The sequence below is a fragment of the Lagopus muta genome, chromosome 1, assembly GCF_023343835.1.
Source record: "Lagopus muta isolate bLagMut1 chromosome 1, bLagMut1 primary, whole genome shotgun sequence".
NCBI classification, from domain to species: Eukaryota; Metazoa; Chordata; class Aves; order Galliformes; family Phasianidae; genus Lagopus; species Lagopus muta.
Genome location: NC_064433.1, coordinates 43,616,658 through 43,628,919, shown reverse-complemented (window position 1 = coordinate 43,628,919; position 12,262 = coordinate 43,616,658).

Below are 12,262 nucleotides of genomic sequence, written 5' to 3'. Positions count from 1 at the left end.
AATGCAGAGAAATAGAAGAGACTTCTCTGCTGTTGTCACTCCCCTCTTTTCCCTTGAGATTATCTATTTTGTCTGATTTTTTCCTCTCCTTTGGAGAGGTCTTGGTATAAATTTTGAAATCTGGTGCTGAAGGTCAATAGATCTGTGATCAAAATACAGTAGATGGATAAATCTTACATCTAATAAAGTTGAGTTGCAGGAGTGTGTTCAGTGAAAAGAAAAAGAAGAAAAAAAAGTGACATTTCCGGCATTTGGGTTATGTTTTGATATCTGTACAAATAAGTCAGAAAGTCACCTACAGCAAGATAGAAAGATGTTTTTGGCATATGATAGTTCAATACTGTTAAGTTTCTATAATTCTCAAGAATTTTTTTATAGTGCACTTTTAAAATACATTTTACATGTATGTATGGCAGTTTGTAGACTTCTTAAAATAAATATTTCCCATATATCCATATGCATGATCTACACTTATTTTGTAGTACAAGATGTGCTGACAGAGATTAAAAGATCACAACACAGCAGAAGGCGTTGTGCTATCTTGCAAGTGCAAAGTAGCTACCTTTATCTGACTCCGTTTTTAGCATCTGTCTTCTGATTCTTAACAGCTCCTGTACCACATAAAACTATAATCACCTCTCAAGCCTCATTTCTTCAAGCACTGACATTGCAGGCTCTTTGGGACTGTAGCAAATAAAAACCTAAATGGAAGTTTAAGTCCCAAGGGTGAAAATGCTTAAGCTGCAAAGTTTTCTTATTTCTGTCTTCAATAAACCATCCACACTGGGAGAATACTCTAGAGCTTTTCAAGTGGGTTGGACAGTAGCTAATAATACCTATTTTCATTACAGAGATCTAACAACATGCCTCTCAGGGTGGGGTTAGGTATAATACCTTTCATTATGACCCTTTTATCCTTTCAAAAATATGTTCCTCACAAAACTCTGGAAAAGGGGGAAAATATAGGGGAGGTGACTAAGAGGGAAGTTAAAAAAAATATGTTGTTTGCACTTGCTTATTTGTAATATCTCATTGTAAAGGTGATATCTTTAGCTCAAAGGTGTGTTTGAGCTCAGTTAGCAAAGAGGCATGCTCAGCACTGCAGGGAGCAAGAAGGCAATATGAAAATGCTGGCTGTTCCCTTTCCCCATCATACTGAGGCTGCCAGTCCCCATTTCCTGCTGGGGTGACCCATTTCCTCGGGACACAGAGGTCTAGAGTTCTTTGTTAAAAATGCAGCAGAGCTGAAAATTAAGTGCTTGTTTTTTATCAATAAGTACCCCTTACTTATACCTTACTACCACTCCAGGCTGGCAGTGACAAATTTGCTGAGAAAAGTCTCAGGTCTATCAAGAAAGACCTCAGGAGACTGGGGCGGGTAGTTGATGGAGCAGGCGTGCAGGTGGTGTTTTCTTCAGTGTATACCTTCAGTGGCAGGGCAGGATACTGAGAGGTACCAGAAAACCCACCTCATAAATAAATGGCTTAAAAGTTGGTGCAAACACAGGAATTTTGGGTTTTTGACCATGGGACATCTTACTCGGTGCCTGGCATGATGACTGCAAATGGAAGTAGCCTGTCTCTGATGGGGAAGAGGATCTTAGCTGAGGAACTGGCAGGACTCATTGAAAGGTCTTTAAACTAGGTATGAAAGGGGAAGGGGGCAAAATCAGGGCTGCTGGGGTTGAGTGGGTAGTTTGAGGGCTCATACCAAACTTGATGGGTGATGACAGTGAAGTACAAAGGGACGGACTGGGGCAGGGGGGTGTCAGGGATGCTGCTGTTTTAGGGGAACCTAGATCCTCTATAAAAGCAGTGAGACGGAAAGCCCAGCTGAAGTGCCTTTATACCAATGCACACAGCCTGGGAAATAAGCAGGACAAGTTGGAAACCATGATGCGTTTAGAAAGTTATGAACTTGTTGCTATCACGGAAACATGGTGGGATGACTCCCATAACTGGAATACCACCATTGAGGGCTATTGGCTCTTTAGAAGAGATAGGTTAAGTAGGAAGGGTGGGGGAGTTGCCCTCTATGTCAAAGAGTGGATAGACTGTGAGGAGTTCCCTCTGAGAAACAGTCAGGAACAGGTTGAGAGCCTATGGGTCAGAATTAGGGATGGGTCTCACAAAGGCCAGCTGGTGATAGGTGTATACTACAGGCCACCTGATCAAAGGGAGACTGTTGACGAGACAATGCGGGAGGCTTTGTGCTCATGGGCTCTTATCCTGATGGGGGACTTCAACCATCCAGATATCTCTTGGAAAGACCACACGGAAAGCTGCAAGAGGCCTAGGAGGCTCCTGGAAAGTATGGATGATAACTTTCTGGTCCAGGGACAGACTGACCAGAGGTGAAGCACTGCTGGACCTGCTGCTCACCAATGCAGAGGAAATCATTACAGTTGTTAAGGTTGAAGGCAGCCTGGGCTGCAGTGACCATGCCCTGGTTGAGTTCATGATCTTGAGGGATGTGGGCCTGGCGAAGAGTGGCGTCAGGACCCTGAACTTTGGAAGAGCAAACTTTAAGCTGTTCAATGGACTGTTGGCCAAGATCCCCTGGGATGCTGTCTTTAAAAACAAAGGTGTTGAGAAGAGCTGGCTACTCTTCAAGGATGCCTTCCTGAGAGCACAAGAACTCTCTGTCCCTCTGAATAAGAAAGCGAGCAGAGGAGGTAGGAAGCCGGCATAGCTCGGTAAGGACCTACTGGGCGTGCTGAGGGCTAAGAAAGGTGCATACAAGCTCTGGAAACACAGGCATGTCACCTGGGAAGAATACAGGGATGCCGTTTGGACTTGCAGACATGGAATCAGGAAAGCCAAGGCACAGGCAGAATTGAACTTGGTGAGGGATGTGAAAAACAATAGGAAGACTTTTTACAGGTACATTGGGCAGAAGAGACAGGTCAAAGCGAGTGTACCTCCTTTGGTAAATGTAAAAGGAGAACTTGCTTCAACAGATGAAGAGAAGTCTGAGGTACTGATTGAGTTCTTTGCTTTGGTCTTCACTGGCAGCCAGCATTCCAGTACTTCTCATGTCCCTGAGCCCTGCATCCCTAAACCTCTAAGTGGGGACTGAGGTGGTAAATTCCCCCCCCAAAGTGAGGACAGACCAGGTCTGAGACCGCCTCATGAGACTGAATGTGTACAAGTCTATGGGGCTGGACGGCGTGTATCGCAGGGTTCTGAAGGAGCTGGCTGGGGTGGTTGCGGAGCCACTCTCCATCATATTTGAAAAGTTGTGGCTGTCAAGTGAGGTCCTGGATGACTGGAGGAAGGGTCACGTCACTCCCATTTACAAGAAAGGGAGCAGGGACCCCGGGAACTACAGGCTGGTGAGTCTCACCTCTGTGCCTGGGAGGATCATGGAACAGATCACCCTGGATGACATGCTTGATCATATGAGGAACCAGAGTGTGGTCCGAGACAGCCAGCATGGTTTCACCAGGGGAAGGTCACGTTTGACCAATCTGGTGGCCTTCTATGATGGAGTGATGGCATCGGTGGACAAGGGAAAGGTGACCGATGTCATTTACCTGGACTTGAGCAAGGCCTTTGACATGGTCCCGCACCACATCCTTATCTCCAAATTGGAGGGATGTGGATTTGACAGGTGGACCACTTGATGGATAAGAAGCTGGTTGAAAGGCCGCAGACAGAGGGTGGTCATCAATTGTTCTTTGTCCATGTGGAGGCCGGTAATGAGTGGCGTCTCCCAGGGGTCTGTCTTGGGACCAGTGCTCTTTAACATCTTTATCAATGACATCAATGACGGAATCGAGTGCACCCTCAGCAAGTTTGCTGACGACACCAAGCTGAGTGGTGAGGTTGACAGAGTAGAAGGAAGGGATGCCATTCAGGGGGACAGGCTAGAAAGGTGGGCCCGGGTGAACCTGATGAGGTTCAACACAGTAAAATGCAAAGTTTTACGTATGGGAGGAATCCCAAGCATACATACAGACTGGAAGGAACGGTTCTTGAGAGCAGCCCTGTGGAGAAGGACCTGGGGGTCTTCACAGATGAAAATCTTAACATGAGCCAGCATTAACATGTGCCCTTGTGGCTCAGAAGGCAAATGGTATCCTGGGCTCCATCAAAAGAGGGCTGGCCAGCAGGGACAGGGAGGTGATTGTCCCCCTCTACTCTGCTCTTGTGAGGCCCCATCTGGAATACCACGTCCAAGTGTGGAGCCTGCAGTACAAAAGACAGGGAGATGTTGGAGACATGGCTGGACTACCAGCATTATCCCTCCTCCCCTTCTTTAGCACTGGCACTGGTGATAGGGCTGCATATCTGTGGGTTCAGTTCTGAGGAGTCATGGGACAAAAGTAGTTCTGGATAGTAATCCCTAAAAGTGTGTTTCTGCAGGTCTTAGACAGGTTAATTACACTGGAAGGGGAGTGTTGTTGCCCTACTGTTAACACAGCAATGCCAATGGAATTCTGGATATAGTGAGGATAAGAAAAGTCCTAATCTTGTATTTTGTTTGTTTCCACCTCCACCCCTCTCACTGCTGCAGCACCTATTTTTTGCACACCTGCAAGTGGTTTTATGATGTTTTTTTTCTAGCAAATTGCTTCAATTTCTGTGTAACAGGCTTTCTGTTAAGGAAAGAAAGATCAAACAAAGGAAAACAGTTTAGTTAAAGCTAAAAAAAGTTATCAGAGCTTAAAAGTGCACAGGGATTTTGTTACGAAGAATAATTTAGCCATGAGAACAGGCACCGATGGTGGCATTTCTATTCCACTTGCAAGAATTAAGGACTACATCCCTTGCCTCTCAGCTTGCCACCATACCTCTTTGTAAACAAGGATCTCCTGGAGTCTTGTCACTGCTTCGGATGCAAAGACTGAGAAATGAGATTCAGCAAATGGACAGGATTGATAGGTGTTCAGCATTCCCACAGATGGCAGCAGGGCTGGCACACCTCTCTGGAACTGCCTGAGTTTAGCAAAGGGCTTCCTTACAAAGTGCGAGCTCCATACAGCAAGCTGAGAGGCACAGCCCCTTTTACCTGTGCTAACCTTCAGCAGCAAGTGATAAATCAGTAACATTAAGTGTCAGCACCAAAGGATGTACTACCAGTTGCTGCAGGCACATCTGCTGTGGAAACAACCCCTTAGGAGAATAAGAAAATCCTTTTAAATATTTAAATATATTAATGAAAGTAGTAAACAACATAAAGCTAGCAATTAATTGTGTAATTGTTAAAAATAATTTTAATCCATAAACTTGGTAAGAAAGTTTGAGGGAGAAGTGGGAAAAGCCAAATACCACCTTCTCTCTTATAAGCATCTAAACTCTTAAACCCCTTCTCCGGATATTTCCCAGATGTAGTTGCCAGCACTGTGAAGAAAAGAACCTCTTTAAATTTCTATTTTTGTTCCCAGATAAACTCCTACTACCTAGAAAGGTAGCTCACAGGACATGGAATGATTCATTTCAGTCAATATTTTAAAAGACTAATACTGAAGTACAAAACTGAGTTGGTGTTAGTAACCTTGCAAAGAGAAGAAAACCTATCCAACAGAGGAAAACAAATCCATGACAGGGCAATTATCTAGGAGGAAGATAAATTACCTCTACTATATATTTCATAACTTTTTTTTTTATTATTTTAAACTGCAGTGCTATGCAGACCAAAGGAAAGCAATGGGCATTTGACAGAAGTCTTACAGTATGAAAAACATTTTTCCTAGGGAAGAATTTGACAACCTGTAAAGCTTGTGCAATTCCATTTTTCCAGAATGAACAGACTTTCAAGGTCAGCATGAAGAGAAACAGAAGAAAGTCTAAAAAATTTAAGGCTATACAGTCAAGTGCTGATAGGTCAAAAAGCAACATATAAGGTTTACGGTACTTTAGAGTGAGATGGTTTATGCAGTACTAGGTTGTGTCTATAGTAATCATTGGTATACCCTTAATTTTACACAAAAATCACAAAATTCCTGCCCCAGAGAACACAGTCCTTCTCAACCTGCAGGTATTTTGCATTGTCCTTTGGCCGTTCTTTGAGCCTATTCCCCATCTTCTACACTATTCAAATCGTGTTTTGGATTTAGGATTGTTAGATCCCTCCTGGTGTTTTCCTTTCTTCACCATAAACGAGAGATGCCGATAAAATATGTCGTACTTGTAGAAGAATACTTGTCTATTCTCTCTTCTGATGAATTCATGTGGTATGCTGAACCCCCATAACTGAATGGAAACACTGTACATTTGTATTGATCCACTTTCTTACACAAATATGGGACAGCACTCAGGTTACAGTCATGGAAAGCAGCTACCATCCCTGCACTTAAAGGCTTTGCTGTACTGGCAGCACTGACTGCTGTTTCCTCACGCCTTTGTGGCTTCTGGCTCATAGTGGGTGGCACAGGAATAGCTGTCCTTGTAGGTCCAGTTCATTTTGTGGGCATCAAAATTTCTGCTGATCCCCTCTCACTCATGCTATTCCATCTGCACTTTCAGTGCCTGGTACCTGGACCTTTACAATGCATTCACTTTGCTGCAGGAAACAGGAATCTCACCAACAAAGACAGTGTAGGGAAAAAAAAATGCAGCTTTCCATTGTACCATGGGGAGGATTTATGCTGTCTATGTGGAGGCTCATACAGCCAAGAGCCACAGTGAGCTGTGATCCTTTCACTTGGAAACCAGCAAATCTCCCTTCCCGGCCAACTTTGCTAAGCTACGGTTGAAGGCCCAATTCAGTGACACTGGTAGCAGAAGAGTTGTAGCCAGCAAGCGAGGAAAACAACTCGTAGTAAGTGAGGAAAACAACTGGTAGCAAGTGAGGAAAACAGCTAGAAATTTCAAGATGACTGCAGTTTAATTAACAAACCTCTCACATTTTTATGTCTTTTTATGGATTGGGTGGGCTAATCTTGGCCTTTAAAAAAGAGTAAGTTCACCAGAATGAGGAGTTTACTGTGTGTGATACTAAAGTGTGAGGTAAAGCCAAAAATTAAAGGATGTGTGTCACCAAGGTACCATTAGCCCAATACTGTTGAACCAGTGAAGACAAGAATCATAACATCGATACACTTTTAATAAGGATACAATAACTAAAATTATTCTAGCTCCTCCAGAGGATGCTTTATTCATAATAGCAGCTCTTCTGATAGGAAATGACAATTACTACAGCATTTGTTTCAGACAGTAAGGGAAAATACTTTGTTCCCAAATCATCTGGATGGAAAGGTGGCTCGACTGAGCACTAAGAAAGTTTCTCAGTCCTCTACTCAGACTTTCCAGGTGTAGCAATGTACTTCTTAAGGATTAAATCCTTTGTTTTTATCCCCTTCTGATCCTTTTCCCTAAGCTGTGGAGAGACATGCCTACGGGGACAGCTGAGCTGTTTGTACTAGATCATCTACATATTCATGTTGCCAGCTGAGCAAACCAAGAAAAAAACAGCAAAGCAGAGAAAAATATTTGCATGTAAGGTAAAAGTATCAGGAACACAGCACCATTTCTAAGCCACAGGCTTCTCACAAGCATTTGTTTGTTGTTGTTATTGCTTTTTTGAAGGAGAGATTTTAAGCTCTAAGTCTTACCCATGCAATATTAGCAAGCTCTCACAGGTAGGGGTGGTAATTATAAGGCTTCATTCATTGGGAAGAATGTTGAAAGCCTCAGGGACCTGGTTTCTTCATATGGTGTAATTGTACTTCCTTCTTATAAAAGGATGGTGCTTATTTCCCATAACAGCCTGGCAAGCATAAATAGTTATCTTTACCAGACCCAAACCACTATCCATTCATGTCAGGGGAACGAGTTTCATTGTCCTCACTGAGTGCTGCTGGATTGGATTCCTAAAACCTCTCAAATAAAGCATTTTAGCATGCAAATGAACTCATTGCGCTAAGTGGGAACATTCATGTACTTTGCTATTCAAGAGAATTCTATGTGTATTCTATGTACATCTATGTGAACAGCAAGACAGAAACAAGTACAGAATTGCAAAGGCTTCATTTAGATCCTAGAAATCTTCAGCTTCATGATGCCGAGTTGAGGTCCTCACAGGGGTCTGTGTGCCATTTTTTGTCTTGAACAGACTAACTCCACCCTTTTATGTGATCTTTCTTTAGTTTTGACCTTCTTTGTCTTCTTTTACTTACTTCCTGGGTTCCTTTAAGCATTTTAATAAACTGTGACCTGTCTTTAGCTCTCAGAAACAGATCTCATCCTTCCCACAAAACTCTTCTCAGCTTCAGAGCAAACCTCACTGCTCTCTTGTGACAGATATTCTGGGTCCAAGGATCCAACACTGCAGTTGAACCACACTGCAGACCTTATCAGGTCTCCCATAGATAACTTTGAAGAAAATGCTGAAGTATTAGTCATTTTTTTTATCTCAGGTTTTCCAGCACTCTTCTATTCCTTGTGATTCCTTAACACAGTGGTTAAGACTGTAAGGAAAATAACATTCCCTCTTCAATATGTAATTTTCTGGGAGACATCTATTTCATTTTGATCAGATCTGGTTATTTTTTTCCATAGCTTTCCACCCATTCTCTAAAATGAGCAGTCTGGCAGCTTAGGAGTCAGATTAGGAGATTTAATTAGAAGATTCCTAATTAGTCTTATCAAGTAATGATAGTGTTGCCCCATATACCCTACCGCTCATCTTCTCCTTTCTCTCCAAGGTTTTCAGGTTACTGATACTGTCTCCAAGAGTGGTTCCTCAGAGTGGGCAATCATCAGATTTAATAGCTTCCACCATTCTCCTCATGACAGCTCTAAGGATTTCTGCTGTCAGCTCCTGTGGATTTGGATCAAGAAAGAGAAAAATGATAGTGGAAAAGGCAAGCTTTCTCACTTCTCATTCTGCATGACAGTCAAAGCATTGCTGCACACAGCTTGGGAAGTAATCAGTGTCAGGCAGATTTAGTTAATAATATATATATTCCTCAGACCCTCACTTTGGTCATTATCCAATATAAAAGCCAAGAAAAAGAAAAAAAAAGTATTAAATACTGCTTGATTTGGCAACTTGAGCAAGAAAAAGCACAACTGGAAGGTTCCCAGTTCATCCACACTGCAAAGCTTGCAACCCATCCTACACACGGAGCAGCTGAGAGAAGGCAGTGCAGCACCTTAGGCACAGTCCTGTCCTGGGAGGGGCACTGACACCCATCTAGGCCTCTAGCTAAATGTCACAATCTGTCTCTTAATCAGCTTCTTGCATTTAAAAGCTTCTTCCATGGGACTGCATATTTAATAACAGCTGAGGGTGGTGGCTCTTAAAACACTGGGTGTGAGCAGAACCTGAGGGCTCTTCCACAGTATTCCAGTTGGCTGGTACATCTGAAAGCAAACCTCGGAGTGCTCTGGAAAGATGCATTCAATGCATTTCATCACCTCCCCATTTATTTATTCATGTACCAGTGTCCTATGGCCCATGACTCAAAGCCCACTGAACTCCACAATAGCTGTTCTCATGAACTTCCATGGGTGTTTGATTTAGTCCCCCAAAACAATTTGTTTTAGAGAGTTCTCCTTTCTAAATACTGGTAATGTATACCTATTTAAAATAAAGGTTTCAAGATATACAACATGTATTGTAGCACAGTCAGAGAGGGAAGTGGAAGTGGCAATACAACAGAAAATATAAAAAATATATATATATTTTTAAATCTGAAGGATTACTGTTTCCGTCTGGCAACAGCTAACAAGTTACTGATGGAAAAAAAAAAAACAGATATGTTGCTCAAAAACAAACTTAATACCTGTTCAGGAAAAGCCTGTAGCGTTATGAATCTTATGATGAGAATACACCAGTAGTTAAATCAAAGGCATATAAAATAATTTTAACATGACAACATAAAAAGAGATGGAATAAAATAATTTCCTTTTATTTTATTAAAATAACAAGAGATAAAAATCTGTAAAATGAATGTAATTGCTAAGGATTCCTTCTTAGAAGTTAAAACCTGTCTTTATTATCCAGGATAATCTGGTCAAAGAGATTGTTTTAAAGGGGAGAATACTCAGTTTGTAAATGCGAACGAAAAACAGTAAAAGTTGTTTTCCTACTAGCAACAAGATTTTTGGTTGACCATAGCTTACAGGATATTTAGCACACTTATTATGGAACTAATACTTTGCATTGCTGTGATAAGGGATCACATCTAATCTGGAATAGCATTAAGTTGTATAACTTAATTGCTTGAAGTCAATAGGTTGAGCATTGTAATTTTCATAAAGCTTGTAAATTTGAGCAAGAAAATTACTTTACACAAATTGATTTTTAGTGGTAAGTCTCTGATCAGGAATCATACGTTGAATCCTGGGATATGCAGTTCCCACCAGAAGTTTTCTGCTCTCATTTCAGATGAGGTTCAGATGAGGGTGCAGTCTGGAATTATTTCAAGGTCTGAATGAAATTTGACTTCGGAGGAAGATTAGGCAGAAGACAGAATGGCTCAGCTCATGAGGAGCCCTGTGAGGGCTCTAAGCATGACCTGCTTCAAAATGGAAATATGTCTACATCTTGTGCTCTTGAGTTGTAACACTCCCAGAGGACTGGGCCAGAGCAGCTGACGAGACCCCTACATCATTGCTCAGGTCCCAGTTCTGAGCTGAAGCCCTCCCACGTCCCTTGAGCAGGACAGCGTGGGACAGACTGGCACAGGAACCCACTGTTCACCCCTGGGAACTGCGTGGTTGGTCATGGCCCAGCAGGATGCATGCTGACTCGCACCTCCCTCTCCCAGAGCTGCCTGACCAATGGCAGGAATTGCCCTCTGGCCAGCCAGAACTAACGGGAAGAGATCGAAGACTTGGATGCAGCCCTGGAGTGCCAAGGCATGCTCAGAGCTCGCTTGGAGTCACACTGGTGTAGACACAAAAACAGGCAGTTCTCTCCTACTGAGTGGCCTACTACATGGCCTGAGTAATCAGCCCATGGTGCTTACCTCTGTCTGAAAGCCATAGGCCTGCTCCTGCTGCCTGATACAATTAGAAATACTTTATTTTCCTGCCAACCCTTGCAAGGTTTGTGTGAGTGTGAGACAAATCACAAGCAAATATGATCTCTCTAAATACATTAGCATAAACCAAGCATTTTGTACTGTTTAAACTATTCCATTTTTTTTTTTAATTTAAGAAGTCAGGGCATTAGTTTGGAAGAGTATAATAAAACAGTGAGCTTAATTTTACGTAAAATACACGTGAAGGAGAAAGTAAAATGTACTGAAGTTCTAATGAGCACGGTGCTGTGTGAAAGCAAAGAAAAACTACACCTCTTCTTAGAGTCGCATTATGCTCTTATATAGGTCAGATTACAGCAGCAGTGTGAGTAAGGGGCATATTAGTACTGCATCTGTGGTCCCAGCACACCTGTATCACATAAGGGGAATGGCCACCTGCCTTTTCCTCTCAGAGAGCAAAAGGGGAAAAAAAAAAAACAAAAACATCCCAGGAAGACAGGGAAAAATATAACAAGAAATGTGTAAAACGTTATAAAATAATTTCATGGACTATTCTGTGAATGCCAGAAGCTTCATGAATGAACCAAGCAATAAACCTCCAACATTTGGAGGCCTTAATTACTGCTGTGGTTTCCTTTCTTTCTTTTTTTTTTTTTTTAGTGTTTCATTTCAAACACCTCCAGTGGGACAGTGTAAATCACAGAGCTCAAAGCTTTGTGAATATTATTACTCTTTCATGTGGCTCATCTATATTGCCCAACAGTAAAATTCAGTGTCAATATTTCTGAGACAATGTATATTTAACATTTTGTTGTTGTTAGGTGCTAATTTATTATTCCTGTGTACCCGGAGCTGTCAGTTAATGATGCATAATACGACTATTTTAGTCCATAAAGCTGTAGGAAATGCATATAGAAATCATTCTTACAACCATCCCTCTCTTCTGGAAAGCACAAAGAGCATACATTAGTAATGACCATAGTAAAGATTAGCAAGATCACTCCTCCTTCCAACAATCTGTGATTTAAAGATATCTCATGTAGGAGGTTCTATCCACACTGTTGCATTTAACTTGCCATGCATTTTTTTCATCTGTGGTGTGCCCATATTTCCTTTCAGATGTTTCTGAAGTAAGTTGTCGTTTCTCCTCAAAAGGTATCTATTCCACATTTCTCATCTTCCTGGATATACTTCCTTATATTTAAATACTACCACTGAAGACTGAATAGAACTGTTCAGTTGTAAGGACCTCCAAAGATCATTGAACCCAACTGCAGATGAGATATGCAAAACTTTGTAGTTTTCTAACTATGTGCAGATCAGAT